General features: G+C 42.7%; 1 protein-coding gene across 7 annotated transcripts in view; it reads right to left on the bottom strand.

Annotated features, from left to right (window-relative positions):
* Window positions 1–27,520, bottom strand: part of FBXO34 (F-box protein 34) — a 39,319-nt gene extending 11,799 nt beyond the window's left edge. Inside the window, exons 1-4 of one of the 7 annotated variants that reach the window (XM_061355788.1) lie at window positions 27,363–27,520; window positions 13,357–13,433; window positions 2,461–2,565; window positions 219–390 (exon numbers count right to left, since the gene is read on the bottom strand). The gene's annotated coding sequence lies outside the window, so the exon portion shown is untranslated. Of the gene's footprint in view, window positions 1–218; window positions 1,644–2,460; window positions 2,566–13,356; window positions 13,434–27,362 lie in introns of those variants that run through there. The other 6 variants (XM_061355795.1, XM_061355779.1, XM_061355805.1 and 3 more) reach the window with 6 other exon arrangements.

Here is a 27,520-nt window from a genome sequence, read left to right as displayed (position 1 = left end):
CTTTCCCAAGAGAGAGGACACACACATGCACACAACAACGCACATATAAAAAAAATAATATATATATATAATACATATATATATAAAAGATACAAATAAAAGATGCAAAAGAACTTAACATCATCATGTCATTACTGCTGCTGGAGTTTCTGAACACCATTAAAATACCAAGCAACATCCCCCACAACAGCCTGTCTGCACACAGACCACTTTTTCACCTTATATACAACTGCAGTGCTACCTTGGCATCTCCCAGGGAACACGCTGTCTTCTGAGCTCCATGCAAACAGGACGTACGAGATCTTTCTGCTTGTTAGCACCACATCAAGCTTTGGAGGGAAATCGCTGCTAGCAACAAGATTTGACGCTGCCAGGAGTTACGTTAGTGTTCTAATCAAAATAACATGGCAGATTCCATAAAGGACAAAAAACATACCACCATGCAGCCTCCAAGCCTTATGAAAACTGCCCCGTCCTTGCATCACGCACAGATAAGGCAGCAGATTGCACCAAAACAAAACTGTTCTGCAGTTATCTCTCATTTGCACTGGGTTGCTGCTTTCTACACCTTGTCCTTGGAGCAGACACTATTACTGGCACTTTAAGGTACTTTGACGGCGACAGAAAAACAACCTTTGAGTTGGAACATAAAAGGGAAGAAGTGACACAGCAAAAGAGCCCTAGAAAAACTCAAATACTCCAAGCCTGAGTTGCCAGCAGATTGTTTTAAAGATTGTTTGCTTCCTCTCCAGAGGAACATGCACAATGATGCCGTAATAAAGGAATGCCATTTGAAGATGCTAACTATAAAGCTATGGGCCCAGGGGATTTGTCATTTAGTGCAGCAGGTTATTCCTGCCTTTTCAGCAGCTTTGCCCAGTGTTCTTACTGCTGTCCTATTCCTACAGTGAGTGACATTTCCACAGAGCAGCCTGGCAGAGGCACTCCATGGAGGTTTGTGCTCGCCAGCAGCCAAGCTCTCATAGAGATGGAGCCTCTCACATCACCCCTTTCACAATGCCTTCAAGAGGAAAAAAAATCCCATGCAGAGAATCACCTACCAATGCACAGCTCAGTTAATCAGTGCTTGACCAACATGGTTTACAACTTGGCGCTGCCACTAAACACTCCAGGCTTGGAAAACCTGCTCTAACTTGGTAGCCAAACTCACTGAGAAAGCAATGAAGGATAACTTTCCGGTCAGGGAAAACAGGAATTGTAAAGATTCACCTGACTCAATGTCTACTGTAGCAACATGATTCCTTTAGTGACACTGAAAAAGAGGTTAATAATCTGCCCACATTTGAGTAAGCAGAAGCCTAAAATAATATATAAAATATTATATGAACACATTCCAGTCTTCATGAAGAACTCTCAAGCTGAGCTCTACACACAAGGCAAAGAAACACGTCAGATGGAGAAGACTGAGACCTTGCGCTGGCAGAGTCAGAGGATGAGAGTATGCCCTTTACTCCATAAATTCAGAAAGACAAGGAGTTCAGCTGCTATGGTTAACAGCAGTAGAAACTGACGCTTTGTAGTTAAACACCATTTTCATTAGACTACCCGGAGGCTAAAACAAAGACCTACCTGCAAGAGTGAAACCTAGGCACAAAAATCAGCCATTTCTGATGTTCTGTGGGCTGTAAAATATATATATATATATTCACAAATAGTAATTCACAGAGGAAAAAGCAGCATATGCATAAAGCTTCATGAAAATCAAGTTAAACACAAAATCATTACTTTCCCATGAACCATCAGTAAGAGGCACTAAAATTCTGACTTTTATCCAAACTTTTGTCTGGCTTTCCTTCTGGCTTTACTGACACTAGCATTTCAGACTCAGCAGGAACTGTACCACAGAAACGTGATTATATCCACACCCAAATAAATGCAACCATACCATTTCAAGAATGCCAGTCGCTTTTTCAATAGCAAAACCTCTTCCCATGTATTCCTGGTTAGGAATACCAGATGTTTTGCCCTAGTCTTACTCCTTTGCAGATCAATTGAGAAGTAAACAGTAAAAAGCCACACAAAAAAATTGAAACCAAAAGATATCTTGTTTGCAGTAAAGTGCTTGAGAAGCAAAACCATCAAGCAAACTGGGTCAGGTCAGGAATCCACAATCTGGATCCAAGCACAGGTATCGTACAGTGGGATGTCATGCACTTAAGAAGGGGCTAGCGTCTACTAGAGCGAAGCCAAAGCTACCAAAATAGACACAGGCAAATTCAGATGGGCACTGCAGCACAGATCCAAACACAGCTCCATACAAAGCATGCTTTTCCCATCTCCTCCTCCTATAGCTGCTGGGCCGTAGAAAAGAGCTGAAATAGACTATTAATGCCAGCAAGCTACTGACAAATTCCTACTGTGTAAGTAGTAAAAATCTATGCTTGTGAATTAAGAAAAAAAGAAAAAAAAACCAGCATCCAAGCTAGCAGAGATACTTACTGCCTTTTAACTACCACAATGTGTTTCTTTACCAAGGCTGATCCTTATCAGTAGGTGCTTCAGCTGATTTGTTAGCTTTGCACAGAGTTGGGTAGAGCCTGAAAACTGAAATACAGATGCACAAAGAAACAAAACAGAAGAGGAAGTTAAAGACCTAATCATGTTGTTCTCTTTTTCTGAAACCACCCCCAAACATATGCCTCTATGCATAAGATGTGGGAAGGACTCAGATTTTGGCAGCAGTGAGCATCATGTCCTCACAGCAACAGACCGCAGCTCCCTGAATGGTCCCACAAAACTCCCTATCTTATCATCAGTTCTGAACGCTGCTGCAGTTTAGAAAAACAAATGTATTAGCTCAGCTAGCGTGTATGGAGGAGGGTCAAAGTCTCTTCATCTGCACAGGAATACACTGCAGGTTCTGATATTCTGATAGCTAAAGTTTTACTGCAAGAGCAAGTGTGTTTTAAACAGTAGCAACAGTAAATGATTAACAAAGGACTTCAAAGGATGGGCACATCATTTCAGAAAATTTGCTTTCTAGGAAGTAGTCCATGGCCTGGGAGCTTGTTCCCAGCAGCAGCCATGCTGTTGGCAAAAACTACATTTGATGACCCCATCCCCACCCAGGCCTAGCTTTAAGATGCTCCCTGCAGGGCCATCTCCCTGGATCAGCTGGGCAAAGAACATCAGCACACTCAGGATAAAGAAGAAAGCAGCTTTCACTGGTCCCAACATTCACACTTCATGGTAGCAACCAGAGACCCACAGCACCTCCCAGACTAGGTAAGACAGCAAGATGGTACACCAGGTCCTCATCTCAGCCGCTTAACACAGCTAGAGGAACACAACCCTTTGTTTTTAACTATTCTTTGTAGAGCATCTACCTATTTTAAACACCTTGAAGAACTGTCCTTTAAGACTAAGTTCACCAGCTAGGTTTCCCTTTTTTATTTATTGGAACAGTCAAAATAAGAGAAAACAAGCATGTTTTAACTAAGGGTATCTTACAAAGAGTTTCAGAGTGACCTCGCATTTGTGTTTCCATGCAGCTAACAAACTCCCACATTGAACTAGGTATTTAGCAAAGACACCATATCCATCTTATAAGCATTAAGAGATGTACAGATTAATAACTACAATCAGATGAGATCCTCCAAGTCCTGCTGAACTGCAGCTTGCCCTTTTCAGCTGTAGCAGGCAGCTACAGGAGCCACCACTGACATAGTTTGCCTTGTGAAACTTTGTATGCTCAGCTTCCCCTCTGTTTGATGGTCAAAAGGTGTAACTTTGCATAGATCTGTTATCTAATCTAAAAGCAATAAAGCTGCCACATGGGCTCCAGCTGCAATAAACACAGAGGGGAAGCTTCCTGTGTCTACTTACACACCAAAACCTAGTACCACTTCTTTCAGGTACCATGAATCAGAGCTGGCCAAGCAGCAAGACCTCATTACCACTGCCTTTGGCTCATCTCCCCACCAAATTTACTCTTGCCCTTCTCAAAGTTCCACCAAGTTCCCATCCATACTCTGTACCCTGGATAACACCAGACGAAGGTTATTTATCCAAAATCTGACAAATCCCACATAAATTTGAGCTTGACCATCCATGTCAGCAGGGTGCACATGGATGCTCTGAAACACTGTGCAGCTCCACCGCCATTTTGGTCACCATAATTCCTGCTGTACTGGGTTCCCACCCCTCCACATCATCCCCTTTATCAGCACAGGTTCATGTTCCATTTCTCACATGAAGCAGCTCAAGGAGCTAACCAGAAGAAAGTTAACCCACAAGAGGTCAGCTCCCTGAACCCACTTACCCCTGCACCTGGCAGGCACTAGCAAAGCCCAGTGGGACAAGGCTGTCCAGCAATCAGACTGAACTCAGCTGTCTCAAATCCACACCTTGAATTGTGCTCAGAAAGGTGTCTACTGCAGAGCAGTTTTTAACTTGTTTCAAGTTAGTGGAAAGAAAAGACTTCTGAATGCATAGTGTGCAAAATGCAGAGTGTTTCAGAAGTGGGTAAACAAGCATGTAGGACTTCAAGGCAACCCCTGACTCTTCACTGCTGTAAAACAGTACTACTTGCTGTACTGATAAGTATATGAAATGTTTATTCTAATGAAGCACTACAGGGAGAACCTGTCTTCCTTCCAAGAGCATATGAATAAGAACGAAATGATTCAAATTTGTAGCTCTCATGCTTTCTCTCCTCTAGGTGTGGTTAATATTGGAAGGACTAAGTTGCCCTCTCTCCCTCTGAAAGGAAGAAATCTCAGAATGGGAGGGGAGCCCTACTGCACCTTGTTAACTCTGTATTTTAATATTGGGAAAAATAGTATTACAAATGTTTCCCTTGTTAAACTGTTCCTGAAATGTTTCAGCTGTCTTGCACTATTTGGGTTAAGGTTATCACCCATTGCTCAACTGGGAAGGAGTTAAGAACTGGCTCATTAGATTTGTTCTCCTCAATCCAAGAGGAAAACAAAGCCAGTAAATCTCTTACTTGCCAATGCTGTTGCAGTGCTGGTGATACACAGATCACAGGTTACTCCACTTTCTAGAAAGCTACCACCTACTTTGGCACTCTTTGATACTGTGTAATCTACTGTGTGTCCTGAATGATTAAATAAGGGGTAGCTAAAAACTGTGCAGCAGGGCTACAGCTGCTGCAGCCTCAGGTTACAGTGTATGAGTAAAGATACTCACTGTATCGCCGTGCACTTGAGGCCGTGTGATCCATGAGCCATGGCTGAATTATTCAGCGTATAAAACTAGATTTGTTTTCCCACGCAGATTCTGAATTAAAGAAAGGCTACTTTCTTGGGGTAAGGGGAAGGAGAAAGCTTCCAGAAGCCTTCCTATTATAGAAGCAATAGAGCTGGTTCCAAAAATAGTAAAGAAGCACTCCCAGAGCTCTGGAGACGTTGTGCCCTCTTTTGTAAGGCTGAGGATTCACTGGATTGCTCCTGTACATACAAAGAACAGTAGAAACAACAGCAAGATGCAGAACTGATGTTAAAGGAGAGTTTTGGGACAAACACCAGTGACAGAAATTCAGAATACATGGAAGAGACCAGCTGGAATACCAACCTGTCCCACTTCAGAGAAAGGCAGTTAAAATCAGCAAGAAGAACTTTTGTCAAGAATGCAGCATTAGTTTGCTAAAGATAATCCTGATTATTATTACAACACCGACGTGGCAGATGAGGATTGTAAACAATTATTTCATCACCCTGTTTTGCTTGTAGATGTTAGGGATCCTGGCTGGAGAGGTCCACTTGACTCATTTTGGCACACGTTTGGTAGATTCATTTTTGCTGCAACAGCTAATAAATTGACCATCACATGGCCTGCCTGACAGTAATTACTCACTAGTTTGCCCGTAACAGTCCAGCAGCATGGCATTATCACCCATTCTAATTCTTAAAATTAAACCTTCCTTTGCCTGTTTTGTGGCCCCTCTTAACACACTGAAAATAAACCCGTTTGCATTATTCCTCTGATCGCAAGCATATAGTTGAATCTATGTACTCCAGCACAGGACCAGCTATTTTACTGGCATATACTCAAAAAGTAAAATGTCAGCAGGAAACTAAAAATCTCATACTTGATACTATGTAGGCAAGAAGTCCCTCTGCACCAAGATACACAATGCACAGTAATAATGGCTTCTGTACATCTTCCCGTGGGGTATTAAATGGTTTCTAAAGTAGAAGAATAAACCTACAGCTAAATTTTAGATACCCAGTAAACAAACACAATTCTTCTAGAACTTTGTTAGTAAGGAAAACCCCACAGCAGGTGACCCAATGTTAAACACTAAACTCATCAGCTTTGAAACTTAATTCACTGAATTAAATATGGCTTTAACTGGTTTATATGGCTCTAACTGGTTTGGACCAGCCTTTGGGCCAAGAGTTCTCTTTACAGAGACCACCCCATATGCCCTGATCACACATCCAGCCCTATGTAGTTCAGCAGAGTGAGGGGTATTCATTTTTGTTTACTTCTGTGGAATCTTACCCTTAAACCAAAAGGTTACATTGTGGATTTCTCTGTCCTATACCACTGTGGATACAGTCTCAACAAAACACAGACACAAAAGACACCACCACTGCCCCCCCCCCCCCCCAAAACCCAACCAAACATAAATGACACACATACAAAAAGACTCAAAGCAGAACATGATTTTGTCCACATGGATTTATTCCACCAATCCACTGCAGAGTTGAGAGGTTACAGCAGTCACTAAGCATCTCTAAAGCATCCAAATCTTTCCTCAGAGTCACCAAAACCAAATCCAAACAGAAACCTTAAAGCAGCACAAACACCAGATTAAATATAATGGCACTAAAAAAAGTTTCAGAGGCAACTGTGCCATTGGTTTTGAGTATTTCTGTAATTCAAAATGCCCAATTTTTTTCTATCACACTCCTGAGTCTACCCTGTTTTCAGCTACTTGCATCTTCTACAAGTTTTTTTTCACCAATGCCTTATGAATTGTGACGAAGTCTTAAATCTTTTCCAAATTCTTGTTTAAACCAGGATACTGCTGGTGCCCCAGCATCATGCTTGTACACAAAACAATCTTTCATCTTACAAGAATAATGTAAAAACACCAAACTCTAATTACAAATTTATAAGTAAGCCATTTACAAAAAAGCCCTCTGCTCTGAATACAGCTATACTGCGTGTACCCACCTTCACAAGAGACTTCATGTAAAAGGAAGCTCAAACTATTTTTCACAGAACATTTTATAACCAAGTGCATCACTGCATCTGCTGAGGACAGAAACTTCTAACAGATTCATTAAAAGCATCTAAAAACAACCCACCCACAAACAAACAAGACACACCTCCACCCACACCCACTCAACAAGCTTTGGATTCACTGGTCTTTCGGGTGGTATCTTACAAAGCAAAACAAAAAGCCCCCAAAGAACAGGCTACAGTCTAAGACTAAAAGAAAAATTAAAGACCACTCATTAGAGTCAGTTTTTAACATGGCCTCTGCAGGTGGTGGTCTTGGCTGCCCCAGGCCCTGTCCAGCCAGCTCCACCATAAACCACCACAGGACACAGCCAAGTGACTGGCAGTACTGGGGAAACCTATTTAAGAAAGGGCAAAAACCACACCCAACAAAGAGGAAAAAGAAAAAACCCACCAAGGTCAGAGAAGGGTAGGAAGGAGTAGGTGCTCCCTGGCAGGGCAGGTAATCCCCTGCAGTGAAATGGGAGAGGAAGGGTGTTGGTTTAACATTTATCTTTATTTCTCGCTACCCAAATCCATTTTAACTGGTGATAAACGCCTTACTTTTTGTTTCATCCACAACAGTAACCAGTAATCTCCCTGTCTTTACCTTGACTCTTAAACTCTCCAAACGCCTATCCCCTCCTGGAAGGAGGTGTAGTGAGCTACCCAACAGCTAGGTGGGTGTTTGGCTGTTGGCCAAGGCTACCTCACCTTTTCACAGCTTTTCACAAATCTAAAGAAATTAGAGTTATTCTGACTTCGTTGTTAATTGCTGGTGCTGTTAACTGACACCACACACAAGAATCATGTATTTTCAATTTGACTGCACACTAAAGGCTGCCAACCTTCACTCTTCATTGGAAGATTAATCTGTCACAGTGCTGGAGACATTTGCTCACAACAGGCAGAATGAGTCCCCATCATTTGAATCCAACAGCACATCTTTTGCCTACTGACGTGCATTGTGCTGTCTCCCAAAGGCTCCAGGCCTGCAGCATGAAGTCATACACATGCATGGCATGGAAATGGTACAGCAGGGTGTCAAAGCCAGGAACATAGAGACATAATCCAAACCAGTGACAGAGTAACACAGCAACTCAGATGAGACTCAAAAAGGCATTTGGTACAACACCACAATCAAAGCAGACCCCCCAGATATCCATCATACAAAACCAGGCACTTGCAGCCATTACACAGCAGAGCTTGCCCAAACACATACAGTTCAGCAGACACAGGCACAGGGAGGAAACAGCACATGGGTGAGCAGAGCTGGGGCCAGACAAATGCAGGTGAATGATCCAGGAAACAGCTCTGGATGCAGACGATGTTTCTCACCACTTAAATGGCCTTACAGTTTGCAAACCACAGACCTGCTGAAAGAGACCATAAAGGACTCTGAACAGCCAAAAGCACAGGTGATGCACCACGGCTGAATAGCTTAAAACAAAGACAGAAGGAAAGCAAGAGTACATGCTAAACGTTTTTCCCAAAGTATCTGTTTTGTACTATACAAATTCTTAAAGAAGACGTCATACACAGAACGTCTTCTGCTGAACTAACTCAGCTACAGATAAGCTTGGGTTTTGGCTGCTAAACTGCAACAGAGACCAACATTAAATATGGTATCTTTTTGCATGATTGTTTCAAAGACTGTTTAAAATGTAAGCTAATTTTGAAACCTACCAATTCCATGGATCTTTACTCTTTTTTTGGCTACATTTTCAAAGGCTTTCTTTCCCTATTAATAACTCAAAGGTACTTGAAGTAAAAAAAAATAGCTTTGTTTCCAGAGCTTTGTATTTGATATACCTAGCGACTAACACAATTACATTTTCAGAAATTCCAAGCATAGCACAAATTCTGCTCTAATTCATTCTTTAAAGACAGGCCCTGAAATAGCACCTAAATTTCAATAGAGGATAACTTCTGCACACTCAAGTGCCTTGTTAACTGTCAAAACTTCTGCTGTAGATCCTTCCATTTTCAAGTTTCATCTTCAAAATTCAGTAGCACAGGCTTACAACAGGATATCAGAAACAATTCTGAAGCAATTATTCCAGAATAATGACCATTTCATAAGTATGAACATTTCTGAAATTTTCCCTGAAAACATCAGATTTGGGTTTGCTTCACATTACTTTTAGCTTTATTAACACAAAAACAGCTTTAGAAGCAAAAAAAAAAAAAGGAAAAAAAAATCTATGCACTGCTATACTTAGTATTCCCGGCTGTTCCTCTCTACTACAATCTATATTCTCTCTTCAGGGCTTCCTCTTCTTGCACAAAACTGAGAAAACATGAACAAGAACCACCAAATCACCAAGCAGCTACGCAGAAATTAAGGTACCCACAACTGTTTTTTCAAAAGGATGGTATAAGTGAACCAGATTTTGAGCTGGGGATTGTTACTTTACTGTGAAAATACTTAGCACATTTTTAGGCTCCCCAGTGGAACAATACAGCAGAAGACCATAACCTTACATATCAAACATGCCAGCTCCAGAGCTCCCACTCACCGTGCTGGCTTTCATCAACAACTTGCTACCAAATCCTTCTCCCAAAGCCCACTGAAGTCTGCTATCCTGAAAACTAAATTACCAAAGTAATCACCAAGCCCCATCAGCCTCATCTCTTGCCATTAAAGGTACCTTACTAATTCTCTATGAGCTTGCAGGAAATAGTTTCAAACAGCTCCCTCAAGAAAGTAAGTTTCAAGCCTTAGTTTTTCCATTCTGAGACATCCCTGCACTATTTCATAGCTCTGATAATTGTACCACTGACTAAACTCCAACTGGGAATAGCTGTTTTTATCATCACTATTAAAAACAGTCCCTCACACTGTTAGGAATCTGGAAACTCATTGTAGCTGCATCCCACCCTTCAGCCTCTCAAAACACTACAGAGCAATGAAACTATGTGCTGAAACCAGAGGATCCCTGTGCTGAACAAGTTCTGTAATTTCTGGATAATTACAACTACTGCCTAAGCACAGTCAGCCATGAAGACTTGGTTATTGATTTTAGAAGTGGAACAAGATCTTAGAAAGTCAAAGTGAATTTAGTTTTTCTATACCGGACTGGGAAAGTTGAATTCTTCATAGAAATGCAGCAGTGATGTGCATGTTAAAAAGCCTCACGCATTCACCAAAATGTAGGAGGTTTTTAAGCAAAGAGATTCACCTGCAGTTTTCCTTTCCTAAAACCACATTATCTTGTTTTTTACACCTTAGGATGACCGATAGCCCTCAGAGAAGTAGCAAGATGCAAAAGAACAAAACAAAAACAAACAAAAAAAAAACAACTAAGAATTGAAAGAAAAGCAGATTTAAAAAGCAGCTTTTAATTATCTAAAGTTAGAGTTGCCAAGTAGACAGCAAAGAGGCTGTGCAACACATACAGATGGGAAAATTCCCCCAGGTTTATTTCACAGTCAATTACAGTGGCTTAACCTATTAGATAGAGCAAAATACTTATTTTTTTGATGCAAATTTCAACAACTTGAAAAAAAATCATTGCCACTCTGATATACAGGATCAGCAATCTATCACACTTCAGTCATCACAGTCCATAAACACACCCTTACAAGCAACCTCTCCCTCTTTTTTTAATGCATCTTCTGTCATTATTTCCTTCTCCAGGAACAGCATCCCTCTTGGCTTCCTGATTTGAGTATCATTTTATACACCCATAAAGATTTCTTATTGTTGTTAAAGAGAAGCATCAAACACCTTCACTGTTTTACAGACACCTCTGCACGAGCTCACAGGTGCTTTTATTATTCATTTCTGCCTCTGCGAGATGTCACTGTACAAGGCATTTGTCAAACAGAAAAAAGCATGGGGGCTCTGAAGAGCAGCTTTCCAGGATCCTTGTGCTAAGCAGTGGGTGTGCCTACTTTTGTTTGGTATCAAGTTCCTTTTCCAAGAGCCAACTACATGGATAGTTTTTTCCCCACCTCCAAAAACATCTGTTCCTTTTCTAAGTTTTCCAGACTTCCTTCCCCTTTACCATATCACAAAGCCTTTCTTTTTAGCAAGGCTGCCTTCTTGATAGTCCATCACCATTATCTTCTTGTTTGCTGCAGAGCAGCCTGAATCACTGAATCTTGCAGAGCTTCCAGTCCTTTCAGCTCAAGGCCAAGCACCGAATTCAAGCATCCTGATTTAGAGAGAAGGCTGTTAGGCTCTTTCCCTGCCTCCTTTTTTAACATTCTACAGCTTCCTGCCCTGGGAGGCAACCAAGTTGCTGTTAAGAAATGCCAGTTTCTGTTAAATATCCTGAATTCCTGTAACACTGAACATTTAAAACTATTACTTCCAAATCTAGCACTGTAACAGCTTTTATTCTCCCAAGTGCAGAGATGAGCAAAAATTACTTCAGCACAAAGGAGTTTTAGCTAGTTCTTTACTGAATCTCACAGCATTTAAAGTTAACATTCAGGGTTGGCACGACCAACCATCCGCTCAAACACACAGCACAGCGTCACCCCTCAAAACCCCACTGTTCAACCTAAAGGCACTTAGGTTTTCTATTTTAAGGGTGCGTCAGCTGCTAACTGAAAGTGGGAATGCTTCATTTAGCACACACACACTTGTTAAACTGCTCACAGCATGCAAATAAAATACCGCATTGTGCAAAAGCCATTCAGTGTCCCCATCCATAGATATGAGCAATGGAACTGTGTCCAGGAAAGAGAAACTTGGAACAACACGTAAATATTTCAGTCCCCTATTCCCAATATTCACATACTATGCTAAAGCCCACATCCCTGTCATGTTGAAGGGATGACCATGTTGAGAGTTTTCTGTACGTAATGGGTGGGAAAATGACTATTATGTGCCTTGCCCCATTACTGCACCCTTTTATTTGTAGTTATTACTGCAAACTGCCTTTTTTTTTTCCCCAGACAATAGCTGTGTTATTATAGGTACCTTTATGCTGTGCCAAAACACATACACACAGCAATTCAGAACAATCAGCCTTGTTTTCATGGGAGCAAAGGTTGCAGCCAAATGAAATGGGTGGAGAGCACATTAAACAATCTTGGAATCTGCTAATAGGATATAGGAAAATGTGACCAAAATGCAGATGGAGTTCCCCTTTCGCCTTCCAATGTTATGGATAAAATAAAAGCTTTGGAAAACCAATTAAACTGTTTGAACAACATTAAGCAAGTCGAAGTGCTCCCAGTGTGCTTACAAGATCACCGAGAAGCTCTTTAAAAAGTGCTCTTTCAAAGTTCTGAAACCAGACAGCAAGCTTCCCCACCCCAGAACACCACCTGTTTAAAAGAGACAGGGTACCTGCAAGATGTCTGCTTATCCACAGGAAAGAGAAGCTCATCACGACAAAAGTTCCTAACTTAAAGACATGATCAGCCCCTCCTCTATCTAAAGAGACATTTTTATTGAAGCACCTTGCTTGGTCAGCTGTAACCTGCATTCCTCTTGTTTGCTTTTGAGATGCACATTAGTCAGCTTTCTCCTTCACAAATGCGATTGTGCCTCTGCATGATCATACACTGAAGTCATGTCCTTGAGCCTGTGACATCAGTCTGTTGCCATGGTAATATACAGGGCAGCCCAAAATACAGTACTATGGCATCACTGCAGGATCAGAAGCAAAGCAAGCAATGCTTGAGAGCTGGTTAATGCAGCACAAACAGCAGAGACATTTCAATTTAAATGTTACAAGTGCAACTGCACTTTCTCATGATGTTCTTGATAAATATGGCTAGAAGCCTCTCGTCAAGAAAGACGATCCAGAAGGTCATTAAGTTAAAGACATCATGCATCCCTAAAAGGAAGGGCAATATGTTTCCAAGGATGGTCACCAAGAATGACGAATGCTTAGCTCAGCTCTCTGAATAGAAACCACCATCTGTTCCTAAGGCAAAACCAGGCTCTGCCTAAAGAGATCGTTCACAGAGAAAGAGGGATGGCCTCTTGGCACCCTAGATCAAATGCTGGGTTGCACGCAGTTTTTCTGGAAATCAGAGACTGGAGTGTCATAGCAATGTCATCCTTTCAAAGGGACGCATTACATAAGGCATGGTTCTTCAATTCGAGCTTTGAAGCAAAGATCAGTGCAACATTAACCCAACCTGTAACAAAGCCATGTAGTTAAAAAAGGGTGGTACCTTCCAAGAGTTGTTATTCCATGTAGGGTTAGACATTAGTTCTGTAGGTTCCTTGCACGCTCAGGAGAATGGCATTTCTGAAGAGCAAAAGGGAAGGAAAAATGAAATTAGTGACACAGTAACAGTGTTACAACTACTAACTAGCTCTTAAAAGCCCAAAAGATCCGGTTTGCCCAGCACAAAGGGCATGCAGAAACAAAAATCAATACATTGCTAACATATGGAGCACCACCAACTCAAGCAGGTCTTCAGTGCTGACTGAGCACACCCCAAAAAGAGTCCAGCAACTACAGTGGAAAGCAGCCACCCTGTCACCAGGAGAAGTCCTGGTGGGTGGCTGGGCAGGAGCTGCTTTGGCATCGTGAGAGCCCAGGTTGCAAGGATAGCAAAGAGGAGGGACTACAAAGCTCTTGGCAGCCACACTGGACCCCTTTCTTGACCTGTTCCTCCATTCTCATCAAGCACACGTTTAGGAATCTGAGTGCAGATTTCCCATCTTTGCTCTAACACCTAAATTCCTCAAGACTCTTGACTACTTTTGCATGTTCTGCTTCCGTGTAAACTGAGCCACTCCCCGCGCACTTGACTAGTTTCAGTTTACCTCCTTCCGCTTTCTCTTACTAATCCATGCATGTCCCGTAACAGTCAATGCTTCCTTCTACAAAGCTGACTTCCATCCTTCCTAAAACCTCAGATGCACCCACAATTTCTTAACAGTGCCATTAACAACATGCAGGCACAAGAACAAACATTTCAGGTTCTCTACGCAGATGTAACCTTCACCATCTCCTAACCCCTCCCACTCAGGTCCCTGGTTATAACTACCTCATGTCTCATTATCTAATACTGAAAACAAGCCTTTGGGCTGGGAACCATTTGCCTCTGCAATGCCACACCCCCAGTAGTGTTATAGAAATAAATTCTACAACCTGTTTGAGCCCAAGCTTGATCCAGACCTGAATTATACCAGTTTCTAAATGACTGGTGCAAATACCTTCACTTTCTCCCTGCTCACTTCAGCAATACTGACTTATGCAACCAGCCATCATAGGCAGCTCCAGTGCCAAACATCACTACAGCTAACTGCTCCTACAGACCACAACTGCACAGACAACAAAACACTTAAATCCCTCTACTATTAAATACAAATTGAGAATTATAAAGGGAGGAAGAGACAGGCAAGAGGCACACTGCTCTTAGCATGACACCTGAATGACAAGTTCCACATGCCAGTGTCACCTCTCAGCCACCAAAGCATCAAGGGTTTGCCCAACCTCAGCCCTTGAATACCCAGCAGGTTACCCAGATGCAAGTCTGAAGTACTGCAGAGGCTGAGATTTTGGAGGCAACTTTAAGCCAAATGGATTTCAGAGCAAAATAGAGCAGGCTTCATCTCCATGGAGCTCCTGCAACATAACACAGGCTGGACAAGTTACTCAGGGCAAAGGTCTGCCTTATTAACTACCTAGTAAATTCAGATTAAAGTTGGACAGCTTTTTCCCCTCCCTCACATAAAGATCAGATGCTACCCAGCCCCTGAGGAATTGATCTACCTTCTGCAAAAAGGAAAACTTGCTCACAACTACATGGCACCACACACAATCTACAAGATTGTGGCCCTTCAGGCACTCATTACTTTTTTCCCCACAAAAGTCTCCAGTACTGGATAATTTGCCTCCAATTTGTTTTTTACAGTCAAGAGGGATCATAACCATAGACACTGAAGCACATGAGTAGCCACAGTGCACCCATCCCAGCTCATGAACCTTCAAGCCAAACACAAGAAAGAACCAAGGCACACTTCAACCAGTAAGAAAACGTAAGCAAACATAGGCCAGAGAAGAGCCAGGGTTGGTGGGTGCTGTGGAAGCTTGGTTAATAAACTTCAAGAGAAGCAGAATATGGGGGAGACAGCCCACCATCCCAAATGATCACAAGAACCTTGTCAATTTACACAGACCCTAGGACAACTCCAGAAATCCTAAGTGCAGCACCAAGAAGGCAAACAGATGATTCTGAGATGTAGGGTTAGCTTTTTTACCAGGAAAAAGAAACACAACCACACACAACCTTTTAACAACTAATAAGGCAGGATCCAGCACTCCACATCTGAGGTATTTGTGAGAGACACCATTTTATCATCCAGCAGTCCATCTCAGCACAAAAGATGCTAACCTCTCGTAATGGTGTCTACTATTCATTATAAGCATACAGGTGGATGACCTTCACCCACTCATAGGAAAGAGCTGTGCTTTGCAGACCCTTACTGACTACCCAGCTGAACCTCCTGCCCATAGTTGTGCCCCTTTCCACCTACTTACCCTCAGAGGAAGTTGGCCAGCATGACAAGGAGTTATCACAGCCCACATTCTAGCTTCTTTTTCCCATGCAGGCAATGCCCCAAACCTCTCTTAAAAAGGCAGCACAGCACCACCACTCCCCCATGAGACTCATGTTCTACAGCCTTCTTCTTCTTACAATCCTGCTCCCAGATAACACTCCAGGCTTGAACCTAGTTTTTATTTAGGCTACACCCACTCCAACCTGCCAGCCTCCTGTCCCTGCAGTATCAGTGGCTAGAAATGAATGGAGGAGTCTGATCAGCTATTGATTTTTCACAGGAAAAAAAGTATTTTTCCTCTATCCAAATAAATAAATGCTTCCTTAAAAAAAGGTGATGTAGTTCATCTCATCAGAAGAACCCATATTGTTCTTATCAAAGCATGGATCCACTCCAGTGCATGATGCATAGGCCAGTTAGCAAAGCACATTTGGGTCCTTCCCTCTGAAAGCCACCCTATAAACACAAGGCTCGACTAAAAGGGCCTCATACTCTTCTATTCTTTGAAATTCAACATCACTTCACCTTCAGTTATTCCAAGAGATTAATGCTGCAGCTGGACCCATATCGCGTTCCTCTACATGACCAATCCTACCAGCCAAGTTATGACCAACACAACCAAGCCCAAACTTACAAAAATAATCAACAGTGAATAAGTGCACTATATTTCATTTCCCAAGATTTTTTTACCTGTCAACAAATATCTGCCTTAGTGTGTTACCATCCTCCCATCGTTCTGATTTATTGGGCTTACAGCAAAAAGCAGTGAGAGCCAAGAACACTGCCTAGAATTCAAGCAGAGCCTGCAACAACAGAACCCCTTTGGGGCAGTGACAGTTGAGTTCCATTTAATGCAAAAACAAACTACTTTTCCATTCAAGACAAAAGCAGAGACAAAGAATTGTATGTGGCTCAGAATGCGCAGTCAGCTGGCCTTTTAGGAACAGATCAGATTTAACAGCTCTACTGCCGTCAAGAAAAAGTTCGCCTGACAAGAGTTTAAACTTTGCCCAGTTACTATGCTATGCAAAATCCAGGCATTTGTCTGCAGTGCTCTCATAGCCTTAAGCCAGTACCTCAAAATCATGATCATCAACATTATTTCCAAGAAGATACATTACCAAGATTCAGCCTGATGCACAAATGCACTCTTATCCCATTTCAAAGACAGACAAGAACCCTCTGAAGCTCTGCCCAGTAATTCTCTTTTGCATAATATAGGTTGCATATAACACCATTTCTACGCTGTGGAACTAAAATGACACCATTCTGCTACAGCCTTGCCAACGTAACCACTCTCACCACAGGGACTTATGTTCTGAAACAGAAGTGGTAGCAGGGGTGTGTCCTCAAGCTGGTTTGACTATTCAGGGTTTGATACAGATAGAAAAACTATTTAACATGTATCATTATGGAAAGCAGATATATTCTAAACGTTCATCAGTTTCTATTTAAACCCTCTGAAACATCTAATGTCAAAGCTAAACAGATCTTCCCCTGGCAAACTACCTGGAAAGCCTTCAACTGAATCTGCCAGATAAGGTAATGCAGTATTTTAGGATATTTTTGCTACATACACTGGGGATGCACCTCTAACATGCACAGTGCCCAGAGAAGCATCATGAGAGCTGCAAGAACACCTCTGTCCTGTCTAATATTCATGTAACAAAACTACAGTTTCACTGCAGGGGAAAGAGGAAAACGCACTTAAGTTTTGTTCAGATTGAAGTGCTGCAAGCCACACCGCTCATCTGCTTTCAGAGCAGATTGCTGGGCTGCTCCAATGATTCAGTAATGAAGTAACCAGAATTAGAAAGTATGCAATTAGTCCCATCTCCTCCTCCTCCCCCCTAAAAAGAAGGAATAAAACACCCAGCACAGACATTATTACCTCTCCCTCTAGCTCTGCTACCCTTATAACTTTAAATATCTATAATGCAAAGGAGAGCTGTCACAAGCTGCTAGCAAGCCCAGCTTGGCCCTGAATGGCAGCAAAGGTGATATTCTCAGCATCTCCCCAGAAGAAAGTTACTGGGTTACTTGTTGGGATGTTTTCTCAGATTACTCACACATGCATATATTAACATGCCTGCATTTAGCTATTCCAGTAAAAGGAGGTAGCTTTTCAGAGGAAAACAGCACTGCTGTTCCTACTAGCTTTAAGTTAAAGCATCTCCCTCTAATCCTCCCCAGCATGACCACTGTTGATGCAGAGGGTTGAGAATACATAAAGCTCAGGACACAGGTATCACTTGCTGGCACTTTATCTAGCTTTACTGACTCCAGCCTGACACCACCAGCTTATTTTACCTGCACAATTTACAATCTACCTTTTCTTAAACAGTTATGCTTTATGTTTGTAAAGCAGTATTCACAGATCCTTCCCTAACTGCGACTAATATATGGAAGATGCAGAAAGGCCCCAGACACCCCAAAGCCAAATGGCAACCCATAGTGAATCCCTGCTTCCAAACTGCAATTCTGATAAAATACATGTTGACATTTATTCATGCTCAGAAGCTCACTCATCCTCCCCTCCACCCCAGTGGTACCAGCTGGTCTAATTAAAGACATGCCTTCTCCCAAGCCTGTGCCTCACGTATACCCCAGGAAAGTTTCTCTATCATGATCAACTTTTACATTTACTTTATTTAATCTCTAGGCTTCTTCAAATGGAAAGCAGACTGACAGACTCCTTAGTCCATAACTGCCTTTGTTTTGCCTGAGCAGCCACCTGATGAAGAACAATTCCTTGCTGTTATGCTGTGACTCAAGAAACACAAAGGAAAAAAAAACAAAACCCCTTACAACCAGTATTAATGCAACTAGCAACATCAATGAACTAGCTCCATATAGCTCCACTGCAGACATAATTTTACACTCAGATACTTTTTTCCATGTTTGTTTCTTCCCAACCTCTTATATATGTTTTCCCATAGACATATGGTCCATCCCTACAGGACACTGGTGCCTACACTTCCTTGGGTTTAATCAGGCAAGGGATGAAGGTGTTAGCTTCACAAAATCCATATACAACCCTTTCCTCACAGGCTACATCTACTGATCCCAAGGAGGAAAAAGGGCAGAGGGAAGGGACAGGCAATTTTTAAGGCTAGATGAGTATGCAGAATGATGCAGAGACATTTGCCACAAGCATATGTAAGCTACTACTATTTATCCTACAGTTTACCCAGAAGCCCACAGCTAACATCAGCAGATCTCATTTTAACAATTCCATACACTGTTAAGGCCTAACAAAGGAATCACTAGGAAAACTGGTTTAGAACACTGTTGGTGGCATCCCATGCACTATGAAAGGAGGGAGCATGACTGAAACGACTCTGAGCTCCCACTCCCAGCTTAGGCTGTAAAGCTGCATCATCAAAAGAGAGTTCCCAGTAAAAGCCACATCTCCAACTGCTTCTGCTGCAAGACCAACTCAAAGCAAGTTATTATACATTTAAATATGACTAGATCTGCAGTCCTACTGCATCTAAAAAAAAAACCTACATAAGCACTGTAGGAGAAACACAGGAATTTTTTTTTCTTAACACCACGGAAGATGGATTTATTGCTATCAGTAATCCTCCCACAGCCCAAATTTCAGAAGTGGCAGCAGATTTACTTAGATTTCAGATGCATAAACAAGCACTCTTTGCATCACTTCATTCATGTTTATTAAGATAACATCACTTCATTCATGTGTTTATTAAGTTACCTCAGTTAAAACACAACAGTAGAGTACCATCCTTCTTTAGAAAGGAAATTTAAACATAAAGAGGCAAGAATCTAACAGTCTGCCCCAAACCTGGTGGCAAGCTGTTACATATATCTGGTGCCCTGATGGTTAAATTGAGGTCTAGAAACCCATTTCCAGAGGGCAGGTTTTCCTTTAAGATCCCTGACCATTTGTCTCAAGCTACCATGCCCTGCATGCCCAGACTGTTGAGCAGTGGATTGCCTGGGCACAAACATCCTGCACAGGGACAGCCTCCTCTCCCCAGGACAGGACAGGGACATGTGCAGGCAGTCAGAAAGACAAAGGACTGAGAAAATCACAGTCATCCTGACAGGCAGCATGATACCAAAGCAAGAGCAGCCTAATGGCAGGAGAGTAAACTCTGCATATATGTTTACAGGGAGCTTCTCTCACCTTCAGGAGCCAGGACAGGAAGAAGCACCGAAGCTTTAAAGACATAAATACACTAAGACTGCAGTCCCAATCCCAAAATGGAGGCTTCACAATGGAAAGGACTTTTATACTTTGCAATAAAGACTTAGGGCGAGGCAAAGTTCAAAACGAAGACCTCAATGAAGAGCTTTATGAATCAAAAGGGAACCAGGCTGCCTCTGTAAGCATGTCAGCCTGTGAACGTAAACTCCAGTCCAGTTCAACACCAGCTACTATCACTCAATATGCAGCAAGTCTTGTTTGAACTCATTGTCCAAACTCTTTTTGAAAATATAGCCTCCAGTATGACATATTGCAGACAGCCAAACCACAGGCACAAGCCAGGAGTTAGTCTTTGAAGTTTAGATACAACAGAAATTATTTCACCTACCTAGATGCAGAGGGATAGCTGCTGCCTTTGATGCTACTTTGGTCTTAAACTGCCCAAGGACTCCAAATTGCTTGCTGAGCTGCAGAGCAGCAACACCCAAGCCTACACATGCACACAAACATAATTATATCTGGTCTAGATTTGGGGGGAAAAGAAAGAAACACAATCTTTTCAGTGATGTTAGCATGCAAAGAAAATAGCGCATGCAAAGAAATCTCTAGAGTGACTTAGGAACAAGATTTTATGCTTGGCTTTCTGCCGATGAGAAAGGAATTGAAGAGCCTAGCAATATAACCCCGTTCATCCCAAAGAAGAAGCTGCATTCTTAAGTGATCAGCGAAATAACAGGGAGGAGGAAAAAGACAAAGACAAAGGACAGCAATTGCACACAGCAAAATAGGAAGTTTCTGATGGTACTGAGATAGAAGGCAGGCTAAGACCATAACACAGAAAGATTTTAAAATTAATCCAGTCTATTGCAACCAAAAGAAAAAGAGCCAGTAAATAACAGCATTCCAATAAGCAGACAGTATTTTTCACTATGAAATTCCAACTGTTTTAATGTTCTACAGATTATGCACCTCCACTGACTGCCAAGTAGCAAAATCAGTTGGAGGAGGTCACAAGAAGAAAAATGAATCAAGTGGCAAAGGCGCTGCTAGACACCTTGAGAACCTGAAAATGCCTAAAACCCCAGGCTTTCAATATGACAGAACATTCAGTAGCTACCCACAATGATGATTTTACATCCAAACTTTTTGGAGTTTAAGAATTCACATCATGAGAGCAGCTTTTAGCAGAATTAGGACCAGACTTGACATGCCCCAGATTCCCCAAGGTTACTTTTTGAAACCCATCTACACTTAAAATATTTCAAGTGCTCTTCTCACACTGCAGAAGGGCAACCAAAACCTAACATCTAATTAGCTAATGTTTTAGCATCTGTTTTATGAGAATTTAATTTCAACACTTTTTTTATTTGAATGACAGAAGGCATTTTGCATTAGATTGCAGGTTGAAAGTTACTGGAAATGGAAGCAAGCTGCTGTTACATACAGAAGTCATTGCAAGGAGGAAAGAAAAAAATGTTACTGAAGCTTGCTAAATCAAAATCCATAAAATACCAAAACCCCAGAATGAAGCAGAAGTAGCTTAGGAGTTGCTAGGGAAGTTGCAACTTAATAAAATTCTAAATTAAAATGGCTGCTGCTTCAGTTTGCCAAAAAATTATGCAAATTTCCAAAGTTCATACATAGTAATTATCCCAGCAGAAAGCAGGTCCCAAATAAATGACGAAGTCAGCCTCGCTCTTCTACTTCCAGCAGATGGAATTAGCTGCGTGTGAAGTTATTTTTTGCAATTGGAGATTAAACACATTATCCTGAATACCAGTTCCTTAAGTAAACAGAATGTTGGATACATGCATACATGGTATTAGGCATATGCAAAACCCAATCAGAATCCTTTCCCATCATTCTAAACAAGACACTAAGGAGGCTGGGGAAGAGTTTACATATTTTAAACTTCATTTTTCAAACCAACTGACTATCTGCTGACAATTTAGCTGAAGCAAGTTCTCTCAAAGCAGATTAGTGTTTGTAGTCCAAACAGGTTTTTCCAAAGAAGACTGTCTGCCTTGACTAAAAATTCATTGTCTTGATGTGCTAATTCACAGAACACAGAAAGTCATCCAAATGGCAAGTTCAAACAACGTGCATAAAGAATGGGCTTTGCCCATTACTTCTCTAAAACCCAGTTTGTGGGCTTATCAGTCATATACTGCATTATCACACGCTGTAATGCACAGATTCACCTTTCCCATTTCTATTACTGATTTGCTACTTCACACATACAAAGATACAGCCTTCTCCTAAACCCTGCAGTACTCAAGCTACCTGCAGCAATACACTGAGATGAATGGCTGAACCTCAGGTGTATCCTTGACCAAAATACTCCACCTGCGCTCCACATTCTGAACTTAGTTTCTCTTAAGCACTGGAGCTAAGCAGTGCCCCAATATAAAAAGTTACTCTTGAAGACACTGGATGACCCAGCAACTTTTCTCCATTTTTATCCTGCCTTTGTCATGCTTGTAACAGCACTATTCATGAACATGTATGTCAACGCATGCATCCAGTTTAGAGGGCACCCACCGAAGAGCATTCCATCTCCTACTGTGAGTATCAGCCGGTGAGTGTTGAGAAAGTCAATCAAAGCCAGTTACTGCACCAATTGTGAAGAAATAAGACAGGCTGCTTCTTGTGCAGTTCAGGCATCAGCTTCCAAACAGAAAACTGGTGAAAGAAATGAAAATGTGCTACAAAAGTTGCTATATGAAGGTTGCTTTCTAGCTCCAGGTAGTCCAGAAAAAGGTTTCTAAAACCTATGTGTGCTACAAAAAGAACCCAAAACATACCTAATTAAAGGAACATGGGGAAGGGTATGTAAAGTTTAACTCTAATTTAAAAGTCAAGCGACACACTGGCTTGAATACCATTAACCAAAACTGCAAATTAAAAGTACACATCCTGAAAGCAGTAGAAACCGTGCCCAAAACAAAACGAGAATTCTCATACAAAAACACTTCTGTGGCCAAATTAAATACTGAGTTTAAGTAAGAAACCAAGCACTTATACCTATCATGTTCTCTCCCTCCCCTTCTCAAGTAGGGAGTCTCATTTATCTCAAAGCAATCAAAAAACTTCGATTTTTAAAGGGAGAGAAGCTGCAGAAACAAAAGCCCTGTCTGGCACTAACTAATACTTCAGAAATAACAAAAAAAAAAAGATTCTCCAAGTTAGGGGAAGGATGAAAACAGTTCTGAATAATTTACTTTGCATAGCCTAGTTCCTGCCAAAACAGTTCCATAAATCCCATGGTAGTTCAGATAATTTCCATTCTTAGAGCAAAAAAGCTAGATCAAACATTAGAAACATTAATTGTGTGATATGACCTGAATGATGCAAGAACAAATAGTTAAGTGAACCACAGCATCTGCTGAATTTTTAATCACTAGTTGTTTTGCTGCAAGGCAGAATAACATTGTGTATTAGCTTCCAAGAACTGTACAGAATGGCACATTAGGACAGCAAGATTTTGACTGGCAGAAATTCAGCCTCCATGCTACCTAAATCCCATTACTTTGCTATGAACTGCAGACACAGCAGTTTCTAAAGCAGGAACTTTTTTTAATCACATGGAAAAGAGTGATTTCTATTTTCTACACCCCAAGATACCAGTCAGCCATTACTGAATACCTATTTTTTTTAAAGCTGACATTTTCTTAACAACCATTTACACGTTCCTCTGTAGTGTATTTTCACTCCTGAAACGTGGCAGCAACTCACAACAAAAGAGGTGGCTGAACCTCCAATGTGTAGGAAGGTGATCCATGTAAACATATTACCTGTGTACTGCAACAGGAGGTGCCATTGCAACATGGTTAGGCATGGTTAACCACCAGCTATAGTTAATCCTTCTGCCTCTGATACCTGTCACAATGACACTGCAGACACCAAGCTTTTACCATCAACTCACTGTCCAAGTGTGTATCATTGATAGTAGAAATACAAGCCCATACTATACGTGTATCAGCCAGTCCCGCTCTGATTTCTCTGCATTTTATACCCAAAATCACTAGATTAAACCCAACCTCCATGCCTACAGTACTAAATACACCTTCAGTTATGCCCTAGGGTTGACTGCAACACCAGGATTAGCAAGTGATACAGCAGGTACTCCACTTCCACAAGACGACAAAAAAATGAAGTTATTTGGGGAACAAACACAAATCCTACACTACAGCCACTTGATTCAATTCTCAGCATCCTAGGGGTGAAATAAAAGACATTAAAAAAAAAGACAACCTTCATACATTAAAAAAGTTCTTGCACTGACTTTAATAGTATCTAAATTTAACAAGTTAATAGAATCAAAACAACTTAGAAAAAAACAGTAAAATATGGTACAGATAAAAACTGAGCAGCCACACATACCAGAGCAGCATTCCTGTGCCCTCCTCTCTGCAGAGCTCACAAAGCTGGTAAATTGATCTCTAACCACCAACTTTCACTAAAGACCTCCTTCAAAAGCTTAAATGCATGGATAGGAACATTTAGTAATACATCTGACGACCAAATAATCCACAAAAAACATAAAAGCAGCAGACAAAGTCAAGAGAGATGTAAGCTTCCAAAACTACATTATCTTTAAACATAGCCTGAAGACCAGTCCTATGTTTTCCTTACAGGCTCAACTACCAGGTGCAAGAAAAGCCATTACCTTTTTTGAAACCAGGTATCAAGCCTGCAACAGGAATATTTAAATATGCTATATCTGCCAGTAATAAAGCCACTGGTGTCTGAGGATTATACCAAACTGCTTGTTTTGTTATGCTACAGGGCAGCAAGAAGTGAAAGTAACACACTATGATGAACGTGTTGAGACCTGGAACCTCTGGGTCTCCAGTTACACCTAGGTAGTATTGTGTATCTACTTCCCAGTATTCAGCTTCACAGCACCAGAAATTGCACTTGACACCTCTGTACCTCAAAACCACAGCCCCTTCTGGCACAGGAACTACATGCCAGTCTCTATGAACACACAATCTTACTGCTACTCAAGGTGGCCAAGAGCTCACCAACACTGGTGCACATCCACAGCACATTATAAGACAAGCTTCCAATTTTAAGGGAAGCAAAAAGATGGTTTATATGCCTATAAGAAAGTCAGCTGCAGCTTAGCGCTTGACAAGTCACTCGTGCTTCTTCACAATCCTTATCTAAAAGAGAATTTAAAGACCATTTAGTGCTAGTGAAACATACACAGCTTCCTCCTCAAGCTCTGCTCATTCCCCAATTAAATATGAGACAACTTAGTCACATGGAACATGCAAAATGATTTTAAGACACTGGTTATTAAATCAAATCCCACAGCTTTTCCCACCTACTAAAATGGAAGTTTGTCATGAGGAGTTCGGTAAGTGCAATGCCTTTGTTCCCAGGCTGCTGGTGATGAAACCCAGGCTCCTTGACATTCTATTTCTTTAACTCAAAGGCTCTGTGCTACAGCAAATTTATGAGGTTTCACAGGTAAGAGGAATATTGGGCGAGTTACCTTCAAAATGAGTCAATAATGCTGTCACTGAGGCCAGGGGAAGGCCGGTGGCTGCTGGAAAGCAATGCAAGGCACTCCCCTCAGGACCCAAAACCACTGCATTCAGAACACTCCTATCCCCTGCAGCAAGGGATTAGCCACTTACCAAAAAGGAATCAAAACACTGCACAAGGCTTCCAGTTAAGACTTCAAGGGAAAAAAAAACCCAACACAACACTAGTGCAACCAGAGTCTCACCAGGAATTCTTCAGGGCACTGAAGAACAGTAGCTCACCCATCAGCAGGATGTCATTTGTCCTGCCGATGCTCAGAGAATGGCTCGAAAAGAGAGTAGCCTAGATCTTTTTCTTTCAGTCAGTCATTTTGCCGTCTCCGTGTTAAGCAGTAACATTAACCACCTACAGGCATTTACAGGTTTAGACTTTGGATTTCCAAAACAACTGCCTACTTCCATGTGGATTTTTTTTTTTTTTTTTGGCTCTTCTCTGGGGGTGACAGACAATTATAATGGCCAATTATTTAAAACCTTTCATCCGAGAAAATACGAAGCACTACACAAATACTCATTAAGGCTTGTGACTCGAGTCTGTGCCACACATTAGCCCATTTCAAAGTTAGCCTGCATATCTCTAGCTACCAACACTGCATACCGAGAGCCAAGGCAGCTCGCAGCACAGCAGGGTTAACCACTTGAGTATGTACACAACTTCGCAGGCTGGTTTTACAGCCTTCGACGAACCCCGAGCTGCTGCGGCTGTGCTTAACAGCCCTTCCAACCAGGTTATTTATAAAGAGAGACAAGAGACATACGCTGCTGTTGAGCATTGTATAAGACGCCTCGCAGAACGAGTGTCAGTCCCATTTCTCCTGCCGATACACGTTTTGTTTTCAATTGGAAGCCACACGGCACATGTCAATAAACTCGGTTTGCTGAAGAAATTAGAAGCTATGCTTATTGTTTCGAGTAAGGCCTTTAAGGAAGTAATTTTGAGGAGAAACCTCTTCCCCTATAATTGTATACTTAACCTTTCCTTAGGTCCTTACACCACCCCCACGTGAACACCTTGTTAAAGTACTACCTACAATACCTAATAACGATTAAAGCTGTCTTTTTAGATCACTGTTTATGTTCTCTGAGCTTCCCAACCCTTCCCTCTGGAAAGCTGACAGATGCATGAGCACGGCGTAAGCCATGCAGAATCACACCATCAGGAAGTGACAGCGCTCAGAAGACTAAAGTCTGGTTAAAAATACGTGGGGCCGTTGCTTTGATGTTGTCTTTTTTTTTAAGGAAAAGCCCCGCATTCCTGCAGGCGGGCCCACCGACAGCCGTGACCCGCCAAAAACAGCTCCCGGGCCGTCCCCCAACCCCCTCAGCCACGCGTTATGCAACCGCATGGGAGGAGAGCAGCTCCGGGCCGTGCGGAGGGGCCGGCACCCGGCTCACAAGGAGCCCTCCTTCCCCCCGCAGCCGGGCTCTCGCTGTCAGACCCGGCGGGCCGGGCTCGCCCGAAGGCGGGAAGGCCACGGGAGTGCTGCCAACGAAGCCGGGGAGGGGACACAACGGGGGAAGCGCAATGAAATCCCCAGGGAGGCGGCGACCGCCGACAGCGCAGCGCCCCGGGCACGGGAGCTGGGTGCTCGCGCTGAGAGGAGCACCGGGAATAACACAGAACAAAATAAGAACGAGAGGGGGCGGCAGGGGAGGCGCCGCGCCGGGGGAGCGAGGAGGCCCGGTGCCCTCCGTGGAGCCCGGCGCCGCGCAGCCCTGTCCGGCAGGCGGCCAGTGGCCCCTCGGCGGCCCCCAGAACCACCATGGCCGGCCAGAGAGCGGGAGGTGCTAGCGGGAGGTGCGTGCGGGGCCTGCTCGCCGCCCACCTGCCCGCCCCGGCCTGCGGCCCCGCGCCGAGGCAAGCCGAGCCGAACCGAACCGCACCGAGCAGCTGACGCCCCTCCTCCCTGTCCCAGACCCACCACAAGAAGCCTACCCGGAGCGGGGCCGGCCGCGCTCCCGCACAGAAGACTGTGGCTCCGCGGCGGCAGCGCCTAGCTGCGCTAAGCAGCCAAGCTGGGCTGAGCGCGGTGCGGCCGGATCCCCCCTGCGCCCAGCCCCGGCGGCGGGAGGGGCCGCGCCGGCCGCACCAAT

Source organism: Neopsephotus bourkii, unplaced genomic scaffold (genome assembly GCF_033783945.1).
Source record: "Neopsephotus bourkii isolate Nb327-2 ecotype Australia unplaced genomic scaffold, CSIRO-AGI_Nbou_v1 NB_95, whole genome shotgun sequence".
In the NCBI taxonomy this organism is placed as follows: Eukaryota; Metazoa; Chordata; class Aves; order Psittaciformes; family Psittacidae; genus Neopsephotus; species Neopsephotus bourkii.
This window is presented reverse-complemented; position numbering and strand designations above follow the sequence as displayed.